The 17225-nt window shown below is 37.2% G+C and overlaps 1 protein-coding gene and 1 pseudogene across 2 annotated transcripts in view; both read left to right on the plus strand.

Annotated features, from left to right (window-relative positions):
• Nucleotides 1-17225, plus strand: part of CSMD3 (CUB and Sushi multiple domains 3) — a 1383361-nt gene that overhangs the window by 452941 nt on the left and 913195 nt on the right. The window lies entirely within an intron of this gene.
• On the plus strand, nt 8617-9979 carry LOC138446251 (GTP-binding nuclear protein Ran-like; annotated as a pseudogene).

The raw sequence follows: 17225 nt of genomic DNA on the forward strand, positions 1-17225 counted from the left end.
GCCTCCCAGTGTTTGCTCAAGTTCATGTTCGAGTTGCTATGCCATCTAACCATCTCATCATCTGCTACCTTTTCTCCTTTGCCTTCAATCTTTCCCAGCATCAGTGTCTTTTCCAGTGAGTTGGCTCTTTGCATCAGGTGGCCAAAGTATTGGAGCTTCAACTTCAGCATCAGTCCTTCAATGAATATTCAAGGTTGATTTCTTTTAGGAAAGGAAGGCAGGATATTCTGTCCTTATTGTACCAATTGAAAGGATTTAGGAAAATCTGAATTCTAATCGCAATTAATCATTATAAGGTATATGACGTTGTTTTCTTTTGTCATTACCTTTCTTTTCAGATTTATGAAAACAGTCAACATTTTATTCAAATTATTTCTTATTTATAAGTTGGGCTTTAACAATATGACAATCAGAATCCACTAAATATGTAATAAAGTATATCTACTTTCATATTTATGTATGTAAACCACCTCCAAAAGCAGAAAATACTTTTGTGTAGAATCAGATGAATTCAGTAAACACAGTTTTGCAAAAAAATTCCCAAACCATAGGTTTGGGAATAATATGAATATGTATATGTATTTCTTGAAAATATGTCAATGACTACATAGTGAATGTTATCTGTATGAAAACAATTTGAATGCTTGGGGTCAGCTTAATAAGTCTAGATCACTAAAAATATCTAAAAACTGAGTATGGAACAGATACCTTTAAAAGTAGGCATATAATAACTGAAAATAGTTAAAAATAGAAAGTAATAGAAAAATAGTAGAACAATAATATTAAAAAGAAAAATTTTAAAACAAATTGTTTAATAGGAGTTTTTAATTACTTTTCAACTTTAAATAAATGGAATGGTAAGGAACTATGTTTCATGAACTATATATATATGAATACATTAAAGGCTAATTACAATTGCAATTATTAGATATCTGCCTAAAGGGAGAATTCTTGGGTTTATATCAGGAGATTTGTGGATGAGTGTACATCTATATATCTTAAAGTATTTATAATTTTTGTTGATCCTTTTTACAGAGTGTTTGATACCCCACTACTTTTCATTAACTTATTTGTGTGTCCCAATTATACTGACTAAATGTGCTTATCAAATATCAAGAATACATGAAAACTAAACCAGTTGTTTGAAAAAGCAAGAGTTCCAGAAAAACATCTATTTCGGCTTTATTGACTATGCTGAAGCCTTTGACTGTGTGGATCACAATAAACTGTGGAAAATTCTGAAAGAGATGGGCATACCAGATGCCCTGACGTGCCTCTTGAGAAACCTGTATGAAGGTCAGGAAGCAACAGTTAAAATTGGACATGGAACAACAGACTGGTTCCAAATAGGATAAGGAGTACATCAAGGCTGTATATTGTCACCCTGCTTATTTAACTTATATGCTGAGTATGTAATGAGAAACACTGGGCTGGAAGAAGCACAAGCTGGCATCAAGATTGCCGGGAAAAATATCAATCACCTCAGATATGCAGATGACACCACCCTTATGGCAGAAAGGGAAGAGAAACTAAAGAGCCTCTTGATGACAGTGAAAGAGGAGAGTGAAAAAGTTGGCTTAAAGCTCAACATTCAGAAAACGAAGATCATGGCATCCAGTCCCATCACTTCATGGCAAATAAATGGGGAAACATTAGAAATAGTGGCTGACTTTATTTTTTTTTGGCTCCAAAATCACTGCAGATGGTGATTGCAGCTTTGAAATTAAAAGACGCTTTAACTCCTTGAAAGGAAAGTTATGAGCAACCTAGATAGCATATTAAAAAGCAGAGACACTGCTTTGCCAACAAAGGTCCATCTAGTCAACGCTGTGGTTTTTCCAGTGGTCATGTATGGATGTGAGAGCTGGACTATAAAGAAAGCTGAGTGCCAAAGAATTGATGCTTTTGAACTGTGTTGTTGGAGAAGACTCTTGAGAATCCCTTGGACTGCAAGGAGATCCAATCAGTCCATCCTAAGGGAAATTGGTCCTGGGTGTTCACTGGAAGGACTGATGTTAAAGCTGAAACGCCAGTATTTTGGCCACCTGATCCGAAGAGCTGACTCATTTAAAAACACCCTGATGTTGGGAAAGATTGAAGGTAGGTGGAGAAGGGGACAACAGCGGATAAGATGGTTGGATGGCATCACTGACTCAATGGACATGAGTAAACTCCAAGAGTTGATGATGGACAGGGAGCCCTGGCATGCTGCGATTCATGGGGTCGCAAAGAGTCAGACACGACTGAGTGACTGAACTGAACTGAGCTGAAACCAGTTGCTTAAAATTAAAATAACTTTTTGTGAAAAGTCCATTTGAAATGTATGGACATTAATCCCATATGTTTCTTTCCCATCAATTCCAAACTATAGGAAACTATCAGTTTGTTTGTTTTCTGTCTCTGCCTCATATTTCCTTTCCTACTCTAATTCCTAGAACCTCACCTAGGACTTAATTCTCAAACTGACAAATTTGCTCTGCATTGTGATTCAAACAGTTGTGTTGGATGACTAGTATCCATGTGGATGATGGTCCCTCCAGCACTCTGCTGCTAACTGCTAACTCGCTTCAGTCGTGTCCGACTCTGTGCGACCCCATAGATGATGGCAGCCCACCAGGCTCCCCTATCCCTGGGATTCTCCAGGCAAGAACACTGAAGTGGGTTGCCATTTCCTTCTCCAGTGCATAAAAGTGAAAAGTGAAAGTGAAGTCACTCAGTCATGTCCGACCCTCAGCGACCCCATGTACTGCAGCCTACCAGGCTCCTCTATCCACGGGATTTGCCAAGCAAAAGTACTGGAGTGGGTTGCCATTGCCTTCTCCGTCCAACACTCTAGTACAGTCTATTTGACACTAAAGTTCATCCTGTACATAAAGCTGATGCAGAAACCCCTGAAGTAATAAAGATGTTTCAGGGAGGGAGTACGTTTCAAAATATAAGAATAGTGTGCACAAGATTCCAAACATTAGACAGCAGGGAAATGGGAGACGGTAAAAGAACTGAGGAGAAGCAGTCCTAGAGATGAAAAGAAGTAACAGTTATGGACTCGTGGATGAGAAGAGAAGCAGGTATTGGAGTTCCAGGGGGGCAACTGCACATTTTTTGCATTATCATTTGTTACAATCTCTTTTTCTTCCTTGTTCACTAAAAAAAAAACCACAAATATAATGGTGTTTCTTTATAATATATGGTATTTCTTATGAAGTATATGATTACTGTAGCTTAAAAGCTAAGATTTTAATAGGCGCAAATAAATAGGAGAAGTATCACAATTTTTTCCTGTGGTTAACTTTATTTTGTAACCAATTAAGTAAGCTCAGGTTTATGGTATTCTGTTAAGGATGTGCAGCTCTGAGTCCCACATAAACCTTGGCAAGAAAACAAGGCCCTGTAGTCTTTATAACCTATTGCTTGGTTAATTACCCTTAATTAACTTGTATATCTTATTAAAAGCAAAAAAGTGTTACATTTGACTCTATCTTCTGCAGAGTCCCTAACTACTTCCCAGATATGTCTTCTGCTTTCCTCTGCAGTTCAAATAGAAAATTCCTTTGAATTTATTTTCGTGTGTGGTGTTAGAAAGTGATCTAGTTTCATTCTTTTACAAGTAGTTGACCAGTTTTCCCAGCACCACTTGTTAAAGAGATTGTCTTTACTCCATTGTATATTCTTGCCTCCTTTGTCAAAGATAAGGTGTCCATATGTGTGTTGGTTTATCTCTGGGCTTTCTATTTTGTTGCATTGATCTACATTTCTGTCTTTGTGCCAGTACCATACTGTCTTGATGACTGTGGCTTTGTAGTAGAGCCTGAGGTCAGGCAAGTTGATTCCTCCAGTTCCATTCTTCTTTCTCAAGATTGCTTTGGCTATTCGAGGTTTTTTGTATTTCCATACAAATCTTGAAATTATTTGTTCTAGTTCTGTGAAAAATATCGCTGGTAGCTTGATAGGGATTGCATTGAATTTGTAAATTGCTTTGGGTAGTATACTCATTTTCATTATGAAACTAGATCACTTTCTAACACCGCACATGAAAATAAACTCAAAATGGATTAAAGATTTAAATGTAAGACCAGAAACTATAAAACTCCTAGAGGAGAACATAGGCAAAACGCTCTCTGACATAAATCACAGCAGGATCCTCTATGATCCACCTCCCAGAATTCTGGAAATAAAAGCAAAAATAAACAAATGGGATCTAATTAAAATTAAAAGCTTCTGCACAACAAAGGAAAATATAAGCAAGGTGAAAAGACAGCCTTCTGAATGGGAGAAAATAATAGCAAATGAAGCAACTGACAAACAACTAATCTCAAAAATATACAAGCAACTTATGCAACTCAACTCCAGAAAAATAAACGACCCAATCAAAAAAAGGGCCAAAGAACTAAATAGACATTTCTCCAAAGAAGACATACGGATGGCTAACAAACACATGAAAAGATGCTCAACATCACTCATTATTAGAGAAATGCAAATCAAAACCACAATGAGGTACCATTTCACACCAGTCAGAATGTCTGCGATCCAAAAATCTGTAAGCAATAAATGCTGGAGAGGGTGTGGAGAAAAGGGAACCCTCCTATACTGTTGGTGGGAATGCAAACTAGTACAACAACTATGGAAAATAGTGTGGAGATTCCTTAAAAAAATTGCAAATAGAACTGCCATATGACCCAGCAATCCCAAGGAAACCAGAATTGAAAGAGACACACGTACCCAATGTTCATCGCAGCACTGTTTATAATAGCCAGGACATGGAAACAACCTAGATGTCCATCAGCAGATGAATGGATAAGAAAGCTGTGGTACATATACACAATGGAGTATTACTCAGCCATTAAAAAGAATACATTTGAATCAGTTCTGATGAGATGGATGAAACTGGAGCCGATTATACAGAGTGAAGTAAGCTAGAAAGAAAAACACCAATACAGTATACTAACACATATATATGGAATTTAGAAAGATGGCAATGCTGACCCTGTATGCCAGACAGCAAAAAAGACACAGATGTGTATAACGGACTTTTGGATTCTGAGGGAGAGGGAGAGGGTGGGATGATTTGGGAGAATGGCATTCTAACATGTATACTATCATGTAAGAATCGAATCACCAGTCTATGTCCGATGCAGGATACAGCATGCTTGGGGCTGGTGCACGGGGATGACCCAGAGGGATGTTGTGGGGAGGGAGGTGGGAGCGGGGTTCATGTTTGGGATCACATGTACACCCATGGTGGATTCATGTCAATGTATGACAAAACCAATACAGTATTGTAAAGTAAAATAAAGTAAAAATAAAAATTTTAAAAAGAAAAAGAAAATTCCTGTTTCTGTTTTCAGTGTAAATGTTGCCAATAGAAACCTGGAAGCAAAGGTGATACCTTGGATCTAAATCCGTTTCTCTTTGTTCTCTGTATGTCAGACCTTTTAAAGAATAACTGATGTTTCCAAAGTGATTCATGGTTCAAAAATTCAAGTTAGTTAGCAAGTAATATCACATCTTCCATATATCTACTATCTCAGGTTCTTTTTTTTTTTTTTCACATTTCAGCCAGTAGCCACTTTTAAAATTTAATAAGAGACAAAGGGATTTCAAATGCAATTTTAAGTAGTAGTTTTCTTTCAGTCAATTAGTAGTTAGCAAAAACAGCAGCAGGGAAAATTGTATCTAATTTATGTATTTATTGTAACAAAGGCTGTATCTATAAAGTAGGAGGAGAAATGGGTAGACTGATGATTGATTATAGATGTAGGATGCAATAATTGAAGGATAGCTATTATCAGGGCATGATGATCAGACAGTTCTGAATGATGCCAGATCAGAAACAAATCTTTCCGTTTGCCAAATGCTATATTTATGTCTCAAAACACAAATCTGATGTATTTTGTTTCAGGCAGTGATGAGAATGAAAATGTGGGGTTATAACCACAAATTAGATAGAATCTGACACAGAATAAAATTATCTAGTTTGCTTTGAGTTACCTAAAGAGATGAACCTTTGTGCTTTTACTGTTAATTTCTAAACTATTTAAATTTTTAACCATTATGAATGTCTCCGGGGAGTCATAAGTAGACTCTGTGCTGTATTGTAAAGCATTAATGTTGCATTATGTAATTTCTTGAATAAATTTGCTAATTTCCAGGTGATTACAACTCTCCTTACCTTTTGTTATGGTAGCTATAATGTAATTTGTTAGTTATTATTTGAGAATACCTCTAAGTCATGTATTGAAGTCTATATTATCTCCAGTGTGCTTTAATTAAAAAAAAACTCTATTTCATTGTATAGATTTTTTTTGTACATAGCATTAAATTTTTAAATAAAAAACCAACCATAGATAAAAAGTGTAATTTTTGGCTTATTTAGTATTTTCAAATAAGTGAAGCCGTAAGAAGACACTGGATTTTAGGTATCACTAGGGAAGCTGCTTCTTTAGATTTATAAAATCAGTTTAATTAAAGTAGAAATAATACCTAAGGGAACATTTGACCATAAAATTGTAATATAAATATGTCAATGTTATTTTTTAATCAACTCAGCATCTTTAAGCATATAATTGTAGTTATGCATGTTTTTAGCATTGATATTTGAATTGAAACAGCTAAATTTACATATTCTAGATCATATGTCAATATTAGACAAACTGAACTTAACTAGACAGCTTTATTTCCAATATTTCTCTCTGTTATTCTGGATTAGAGGTTAATTTTTTTCCTTGTTGGTTTGAAAGAAAAAGCAATCAAAGACAGACATCTAAGAGATTCACCTAGAACCAGCAAGAGAATTCGTGTGACTGAGAATAAACTTTGGCTATTTGAAGCCCTTGAAACAGTAAAGTTATTTGTTACTAGTCTAGTCTATTCATATAATATTATGCTTGAATTTTATTTAAAGTATAGCTGTTTCATTAAAATTTTAACTGGAAATATTTAAAATTCAGGCCATATACTAATGGAACACAGAATATCTGGTGTTCTAAACTAGCTAATATTTCAGAGGAAATTAGTTTATTGATTAAAAATAATAAAAACAAAGAAATTATATCATTATTTTCAAGTTTTCCTGCTAAAATATGATGAAATTTACTTCAGAGAAACTGTATACCCAATTATATGAATTTTCAATGGAACTTTAGTATTTTAACCACAGTATTTCCGTATCAATAAAACTGTTTATTTTTGTGACAGTGGGTTCAAAGAAATCTCTATCAAATTATTAAAATATTCTACTTAATAGGTAAAAAAAGCTCAGCTTTGTTTAGTGATTCCATAATAGGAAAAACAAAATGAGGAAATTTTGTTAAGTTTTTGCTTATGACATGTTGACAAAATGTGTATTACTATTTAGTTCATTACTTCAGCTATCAACCAAAGACCACACTGTTTTATTTTTTAAAATTTCATATCCTACATACCCAGTCTTGAATTACTTAATTCTATTCACTCCTCTGCATTTAAAAGTAATAGTTGTTTTGAAGTAGTTATTATATATGTATGTAGGAGGATACAATTTTAAAAACTTTCATTCTAGTTATGGAACTTTGGATTCTTGGTTGGCTTCATGTGTAGATATTTTCTTTCATATTTATTAATATTACTTATAACTGAAAATTCTCTTATGGATATTTAAATAAAATTATTCATTGATAAATTGATTGTGTCTTTTCTAATTTATGATTTGAGTAATAATACATGATGATTATATGACCCAAATTCAAGTTCTTAAATATTACTTATGAGTTGTTATAAATCCATCATCTAGTAACTTTTAGATTAGAGACAATCTCACTTTGTTGTCACAGATTGCCTGGGGAATATACATTTTTTTGAGTGAAAAAAAAGACCTAAATTTTCTTTTTAAATTATAAATTGACGTTAAAGTTTCTATTCAGTTCAGTTTTAAGAAAATTGTTTAAATTGGATTCTATACTACTATGCAGTTCTAAGATCGATGATAAAGATAGACAAGCTCTCTGCTTGCTTGGATTTGATGTTCTAAAGGAAGGGCTTCTGAAATTACTACATTAATAAATAAAGTAAACAGCTTCAAAAGCAGAAAAAATGTAAATATTAAAGTAGCATAATGTGCTAGAGTGGGGAGGGTGTGTTTGGGTCAACCAACTACAGTCATGTGCGTACCCATGTGCTCAGTCATGTCGCACTCTTTGTGACCCCTTGGACAGTATCCCGCCAGGCTCCTCTGTCCATGGCATTCTCCAGGCAAGAATACTGCAGTGGGTTGCCTTTTCCTACTCCAGGGGATCTTCCAAGTCTCCTGTGTTTCCTGCATTGGCAGACAGATTTTTTACCACTGTGCCACTTGGGAAGCCCAGTATAGTTATATTTGAGGACTGAATTCCCCAGAGGACCACATGGGGAAATGGCATTCAAGCTCAGCAAATGTTAAGTGCAAAGGCCCTGTGATGGCAAATAATTTCCCATGTTTAAGGAAAAAGAAACAGTGCGACTAAAGTGTGGTGAAGGTAAAGTTGCTTTGTATGATATGAGTGAGAAGGGTGGACCAAGACCAGAATTTCTAGGCCTTCTGAGGACTGAGTAAGGAGTCAAAATTTAATTCAAGGTTAATGAAAAGTAAAGCTTGGTAGTGACATGTCAGTTGGAAAAAGAATGCTTTGGCAGCTGGATGAGAAGCAGTTTGTAAGAATGCTTGGTAGAATCAAAAAAAAAAAAAAAAGGACTACTGCATTGTGTGTGTGAGAACATGGGCACCTGTCTGTTATCATAAGAGCAGAAATTTTTTAAAAAATGAACAAATTTAGGATGGATTTTAGAGGCAGAAGAAGATTTGCAAATTCATTGGGATTCTGGGAGTAAGGAGAATAGAGAAAAGATGACACTTAAACGTTTGACAGACTCATGAGTGATGGTGCCATTTGATGTGATGTATTGTGGAATAGGGGTTTCCCCAGTGGTGGCTCAGTGTTAGAGAATCTGCCTGTGATTCAGGAGAAGCAGGAGTCTTGGAAGATCCCCTGGAGAAGGAACTGACAAACTACTCTAGTATCCTTGCCTGGGAAATTTTATAGACAGAGGAGCCTGGCAGGCTACAGTTGCTAGGGTTGCAAAGAGTCAGACACGACTAAAGTGACTGAGGATGCACACACACACTTAAGAATAGAGGAAAGACATACTTGTGAAGAGGACATTAAAAATTCTGAGTTGGAGAGGGGCTGGGGCAGGGGCATTGGGGTGGGTGTGGTGGTGGGGTTCCCAGCGGCTGCAGTGGGCAGCAGCCTTGAGGAGATGATTTTGCAGGTCCTCTGGAAGACCTCCTCCCCTCCCCAGCTGCAGAGGCCCTTAGGGCACTGGGACCCAGCCTGTGTAACATCGAGAGATTACTGCCCAAGGAGAACTCCAAGTTCAGTTCAAACTTGTATTGGTTGGTGCTGATGATACTCAAAGAATACATTCGTGCAAGATCATCTGACTGGTAAATTTGAGAAGTAAATTGTTGAGGTCCATCTCTTTGTGCTCCATACCAACAGAGGACCAATTAAGATCAATGTATGGGATACAGCTGGTCAGGAAAAAATTTGGTGAACTGAGAGTTGGCTCTTAAATCCAAGCTCAGTGTGTCATTATTATGTTTGATGTAACATCAAGTTATGTACAAGAATATGCCTAACTGGCATAGACATCTGATAGGAGTGTATGAGAACATACCCATTGTGTTGTGTGGCAACAAAGTGGATATTAAGGACCAAAAGATTAAGGCAAAGTCAAGTTGTCTTCCACAGAAAGAAGAATCTTAGGTACTATGACATTTCTGCCAAAAGTAACTAAAACTTTGAAAAGCCCTTCCTCTGTCTTGCTAGAAAACTGATCAGAGACCCTAACTTGGAATTTGTTGCCATGCCTCCTCTCATCCCACCAGAGGTGGTCAGGGAGCCAGCCTTGGCAGCGGCAGTACAAGCACAATTTAGAGGTTGCTCAGACAGATGCTTTCCTGTGAGAAAGTGAAGCTGGGGCCCAACATCTGAAGTCTAATATTATAGGCAACTGTCCTGTAATATCAGTGGTACAGTGTGTTTGCCATTTTATTATATAGGGAAGCAGAACATGTGCTTCATCTTTGGATGCTGAAGGAGATGGATGGGTTTTGGAGTGAATATGGCAGTTAAAAAAAATATCTTCATTGTTTCGATCTGCGTATTTAGGTGTTTCAGAACACAGTTGTTTCTTCTTTGAGTTTCAAATATAAGACTGCTATAGTCACATGACATATTGAGAGGTGGAATCTTGTTTTTGCCATTCCCAGTCCTTTTTGTTTTGAATCAGAATAAAGTTGTATTTCAAATATCTTAAAAAAAATTCTGATTCAGAGTTTGAGTTTAAGACACCTATTTGAAACCTGTTGAGTAGAAAATTTGGATATAGTAGGTAGCATTGAAAAACAGGCAGCACTCGGACATGGACAATGGGATTGTTGCTTTAGGTTCTGCTTTGGTACACTGCTCCATGATGTCCAACTGCTGCCTTTGTTTCTGCTGTCATTGAACTTTTTCCCTGTTAATGACACATAGCAGTGTTTTGATCTTCTGCACTGATGACTGCTGCCACTTGGTTTTTCTGAGCATAAGCATTGTGTCCCTCAAACACTGTTTCCTCTGCTCTGGATTTAATTTTGGTGGATTTTCAGAGGTCTGCTGCATCCTCTGTGATACTCCATGAGAGATATTAACCTTGTGATGTTTGGAAGTATTTTCCTTCTTAATTATCTGTAAAAGCTCAAGCTCTCCTAGGACAACACATACTGCTTCTCAAAAGAGTCATGGAAAACTGCATTGATACTGAGGGGTTGAGAATATTAGGATGAGAAGGGATTTTGACAATCCTGAAGTTCAGCTTATTGAATTTTTGTTGCCAGAAACTGTAATGAGGATGATAAGAGGTATATGAAACATAATGTTGGTATAATAGATAAAGACATTTAAATAAAATATAAACTATATTATGGGTTATAAGTTTATGAAGAAAAGTAAAACAGGGAAAAATGACAGGCAGAGCAGTGAGGAGATAAAATTTTAGACATAGTGTTCACCGTTTATACCAAGAAGGTGTGGTAGGGAGAGTGAAGGGGAGAGCCTTGCAGGTACATTGGAGAAGGCATTCCAGGATAAAAGATTACTGCTGCTTCTGCTGCTAAGTCACTTCAGTAGTGTCCAACTCTTTGCGACCCCATAGATGGCACCACTAGGCTCCTCCGTCCCTGGGATTCTCCAGGCAAGAACACTGGAGTGGGTTGCCATTTCCTTCTCTAATGCATGAAAGTGAAAAGTGAAAGTGAAGTCACTCAGTTGTGTCCGACCCTTAGCGACCCCATGTACCGAAGCCTACCAGGCTCCTCCATCCATGGGATTTTCCAGGCAAGAGTACTGGAGTGGGGTGCCATTGCCTTCTCCGAAAGGATTACTAAGTGCTAGAATCTTGGTGTACCTCTAAAGCCATTTAAGTAAAGCCCTTCTATTCCCCCTGGAATGGAAGCTCACCTAGAATGGGTTGAAGAGGAAAAGTTAGACAACAAATGAAAAAAGTATGTTCAGAGAGTTCTTTCCAAGAGTCATTTTGAGGAGAAGCAGAGAAATGGAGCTGCAGGAAAAGAGAGCATGCTAGTTGTGGGATGTCTCAATAAGAGTGTAAATAACTTGATTGAAAGTAAATATTTTATATACTGAGTAAAAATGAATATTATTTAATAATATTTTAATATAATATACCTGAAAAATTTTCATTGTTAATCTGTTCCAACTTGATTCAGGTAAATGGCTTTCAAACCTCCTTTTTTTTTTTTCCAGGTTTCTCAATCTATTTTTATTTTTATTTTATTTTATTTTTTACTTTATTTTACTTTACAATACTGTATTGGTTTTGCCATACATTGACATGAATCCATCACGGGTGTATACAAGCTCCCAATCCTGAATCCCCCTCCCACCTCCCACCCCATATCATCTCTCTGGATCATCCCTGTGCACCAGCCCCAAGCATCCTGTATCCTGCATCGGACATAGACTGGCACTTCGTTTCTTACATGATAGTATACATGTTTCAATGCCATTCTCCCAAATCATCACACCCTCTCCCTCTCCCTCAGAGTCCAAATGTCCGTTCTATACATCTGTGTCGCTTTTGCTGTCTCGCATACAGGGTCATCATTACCATCTTTCTAAATTCCGTATATATGTGTCAGTATACTGTATTGGTGTTTTTCTTTCTGGCTTACTTCACTCTGTATAATTGGCTCCAGTTTCATCCATCTCATCAGAACTGATTCAAATGAATTCTTTTTAATGGCTGAGTAATACTCCATTGCGTATATGTACCACAGCTTTCTCATCCATTCGTCTGCTGATGGACATCTAGGTTGCTTCATGTCCTGGCTATTATAAACAGTGGTGTAATGAACATTGGGTACATATGTCTCTTTCAATTCTGGTTTCCTTGGTGTGTATGCCCAGCAGGGGGATTGCTGGGTCATAAGGCAGCTCTGTTTGCAATTTTTTAAGGAATCTCCACACTGTTCTCCATAGTGGCTGTACTAGTTTGCATTCCCACCAACAGTGTAAGAGAGTTCCCTTTTCTCCACACCCTCTCCAGCACTTATTACTTATAGACTTTTGGATCGCAGCCATTCTGACTGGTGTGAAATGGTACCTCATTGTGGTTTTGATTTGCATTTCTCTAATAATGAGTGATGTTGAGCATCTTTTCATGTGTTTGTTAGCCATCCATATGTCTTCTTTTTTTTTTTTAAGTTTTATTTTTTTTATTTTTTTTTATTTTTTATTTTAATTTTAGTTTTTTATTTTTTAAATTTTAAAATCTTTAATTCTTACATGCATTCCCAAACATGAATCCCCCTCCCACCTCCCTCCCCATAACATCTTTCTGGGTCATCCCCATGCACCAGCCCCAAGCATGCTGCATCCTGCGTCAGACATAGACTGGCGATTCAATTCACATGATAGTATACATGTTAGAATGTCATTCTCCCAAATCATCCCACCCTCTCCCTCTCCCTCTGAGTCCAAAAGTCCGTTATACACATCTGTGTCTCTTTCCCTGTCTTGCATACAGGGTCGTCATTGCCATCTTCCTAAATTCCATATATATGTGTTAGTATACTGTATTGGTGTTTTTCTTTCTGGCTTACTTCACTCTGTATAATCGGCTCCAGTTTCATCCATCTCATCAGAACTGATTCAAATGAATTCTTTTTAACGGCTGAGTAATACTCCATTGTGTATATGTACCACAGCTTGCTTATCCATTCATCTGCTGATGGACATCTAGGTTGTTTCCATGTCCTGGCTATTATAAACAGTGCTGCGATGAACATTGGGGTACATGTGTCTCTTTCAATTCTGGTTTCCTCGGTGTGTATGCCCAGCAGTGGGATTGCTGGGTCATAAGGTAGTTCTATTTGCAATTTTTTAAGGAATCTCCACACTGTTCTCCATAGTGGCTGTACTAGTTTGCATTCCCACCAACAGTGTAGGAGGGTTCCCTTTTCTCCACACCCTCTCCAGCATTTATTGCTTTCAGATTTTTGGATCGCAGCCATTCTGACTGGTGTGAAGTGGTACCTCATTGTGTCTTCTTTGGAGAAATGCCCATTTAGTTCTTTGGCCCATTTTTTGATTGGGTCGTTTATTTTTCTGGAGTTGAGCTGCATAAGTTGTTTGTATATTTTTGAGATTAGTTGTTTGTCAGTTGCTTCATTTGCTATTGTTTTCTCCCATTCAGAAGGCCGTCTTTTCACCTTACTTATAGTTTCCCCTTTTTGAATTGTGGCAATGTAGACTATGTTGTAGTCATAATACCCAACCCTATTATAAGTAACTGAGGTAAATTGTGCTTAATTACTAGAAATATCTCTAGTAAAATCTATCTCTAAATTCTCATGTGAAAGTAAGTTTAGAGTGAAGTCCTTAAAAATTCCCTCTTTTCACCATTTTTTTTACTGACATAAAATGTTATCATACTTTCTCTTTTCCTTGATGAGAAAAAATCGGTTGCTTTTTCTTGAAGTTTAGGTGTTGACCCTTAATGTAATTCAACATACATTTACTGAACACTTGTTATGTGCTTGTGCTATAAACACTAAATTTCAAATGAAGACTCAGCCTTCAGGAAATTATAGTATAGTTCAGTGGCCAAGTTGGTTGTTAGTGTTTTCACAAATACAGAATTTTATTTGAAGTTAATATACAAGATTTTCAAATTCTTCTAACATAAATTTGCATTATACATATGGAAATAGAAGGTGGCCAATAAATATCTGCTTATAAATTATTTGTGTGAAACTTTCATGTGTAAAGTCGAGTAACAAGATTTGAAGAGACAGTAAAATTTAGGAATTTGCAGATAGAGCTCTTTGGAAAAAATTATTCAACTCAGTTCTTTAACAAAAATAATAGAAAATCTCTATAGAAAAGTTTTATTTTTGATATAATGGGAGAACTTGAACTGCATATATTCTTTGACAGATATCCAGAGTATTGTTGGAGAAGGCAATGGCACCCCACTCCAGTACTCTTGCCTGGGAAATCCCATGGATGGAGGAGCCTGGTAGGCTACATTCCATGGGGTCCTGAAGAGTTGGATACAACTGAACGACTTCACTTTCATTTTTCACTTTCATGCACTGGAGAAGGAAATGGCAACCCACTCCAGTATTCTTGCCTGGAGAATGCCAGGAATGGCAGTCTGGTGGGCTGCGGTATATGGGGTCGCACAGAGTCAGAAACGACTGAGGTGACTTAGCAGCAGCAGGGTATTGTGGTAATCTTAGGAAGTTTGTTTACAAAATTACCTCATTTGGATATCAGAGGTGGAGTGGGAAGTAGTTTATCTATCTAGACTATGCACTTTTCTCACTGAATACAGCAGAAAGAATGAAATGACTCTGAGCCTCCAGGCTAATGTAACCAACAATACCAAGAGTGTATTTTTCAAAGTCAGAAGTATATAGCATTTACTTTGCAAAACATCATGTTCAAAAGGACTACTACATTTTGAGTATGTCTTCGGAAAATTATTAGAGTGCTTTATACTTGTAATGTTGAAGCTTTTCTAAACTTGAAAAAAAAAATTGAAGATGAAAATTTGGGAATAACCTCAGCTCGCAACTCTTGTTTACCATTTTCTTCCATCAAATGTTATATACATCACTACTGCTAGATGTGGAAGCTTCATTCTTGCAGAATTCTAAATTGCTGAAAAATTCAGTTCAGTTCAGTTCAGCCTCTCAGTCATGTCTGACTCTTTGCGACCCCATGAATCGCAGCATGCCAGGCCTCCCTGTCCATCACCAACTCCCGGAGTTCACTCAGACTCACGTGCATTGAGTCAGTGATGCCATCCAGCCATCTCATCCTCGGTCGTCCCCTTCTCCTCCTGCCCCCAATCCCTCCCAGCATCAGAGTCTTTTCCAGTGAGTCAACTCTTCGCATGAGGTGGCCAAAGTACTGGAGTTTCAGCTTCAGCATCATTCTTTCCAAAGAAATCCCAGGGTTGATCTCCTTCAGAATGGACTGGTTGGATCTCCTTGCAGTCCAAGGGACTCTCAAGAGTCTTCTCCAATACCACAGTTCAAAAGCATCAATTCTTCAGGGCTCAGCCTTCTTCACAGTCCAACGCTCACATCCATACGTGACTGCAGGAAAAATCATAGCCTTGACTGCTGCTGCTGCTGCTAAGTTGATTCAGTCGTGTCCGACTCTGTGCTACCCCATAGACGGCAGCCCACCAGGCTTCCTCGTCCCTGGGATTCTCCAGGCAAGAACACTGGAGTGGGTTGCCATTTCCTTCTCCAATGCATGAAAGTGAAAAGTGAAAGTGAAGTTGCTCAGTCATGTCCGACTCTAGACGGACCTTAGTTGGCAAAGTAATGTCTCTGCTTTTGAATATGCTATCTAGGTTGGTCATAACTTTTCTATCAAGGAGTAAGCGGCTTTTAATTTCATGGCTGCAGTCACCATCTGCAGTGATTTTGGAGCCCAAAAAAATAAAGTCTGCCACTGTTTCCACTGTTTCCCCATCTATTTCCCATGAAGTGATGGGACCGGATGCCATGATCTTCGTTTTCTGAATGTTAAGCTTTAAGCCAACTTTTTCATTCTCCTCTTTCACTTTCAAGAGGCTTTTCAGTTCTTCTTCACTTTCTGCCATAAGGGTGGTGTCATCTGCATATCTGACGTGATTGATATTTCTCCCGGCAATCTTGATTCCAGCTTGTGTTTCTAGAATGTTTAATTCTATCTTATATTGTAAATTGAGAGAATAGATGATGGATCTCTAAATAAAGTATTTTGACATCTGTGAGATGTTTAAATTGATTCTCATGCCTAATACTTAATATTAAATAACTTAATGGATTCCTATTAAATTGACTTGCCCTCTAGACAATCATAAGGGAACAGTTATTTACTGAGCACATGTCTATAATCTGCAAATACTCTTTTAAATTGGAAAATCTTAAATGTAATATAGATATGAACATATATGTTCTTTTTTAAATTTTTTTTTTGGAAGACAATTGCTTTACAATGTTGTGCTGACTTTTGCCATGCAACAGTGTGAATCAGCCATAAGTATACATATGTTCCCCCTTCTTGAATATCCCTCTCACTTTCCACCCCATCCAACCCCTGTAGGTTGTCACAGAGCGCCAGGTTGAGCTGGCTGTGTTATATAGCAACTTCTCATTAGCTATCTGTTTTACTTATGGTAATGTATATGTTTCATTACTACTATCTCAATTCATTCCAGTGGCATGGGTCAGAAACAGAAAAACAAATATCGTGTATTAATGCATATATATGGAAATCTAGAAAATGGTACTGCTGAAATTATTTGCAGGGCAGGATTAGAGATACAGACATACAGAGAACAGACTTGTGGACACAGTAGGGGGAGGGAAGGATGGAGCATTATATGTTTTATATGCTTTTTTAATTTTCAGCACTACTCTGTAAGCTTGGTATGAACTTATTCTGGCTTTGACATTTGTGATGTTTACATCACTGAGAAAGTTGGCTAATTCTTTAATGACATTTTCTTATTTAAGATAAGGCAGTCTTTTGTTTCTGATCCATTGCCTCTGAACTCTGCTGGCAAGCTTATAAATCACATCACCAACCATACATAATTTATTTACATAGGTTACTAAATATGCAGTATATAATACAAATATG

Source organism: Ovis canadensis, chromosome 9 (genome assembly GCF_042477335.2).
Source record: "Ovis canadensis isolate MfBH-ARS-UI-01 breed Bighorn chromosome 9, ARS-UI_OviCan_v2, whole genome shotgun sequence".
NCBI classification, from domain to species: domain Eukaryota; kingdom Metazoa; phylum Chordata; class Mammalia; order Artiodactyla; family Bovidae; genus Ovis; species Ovis canadensis.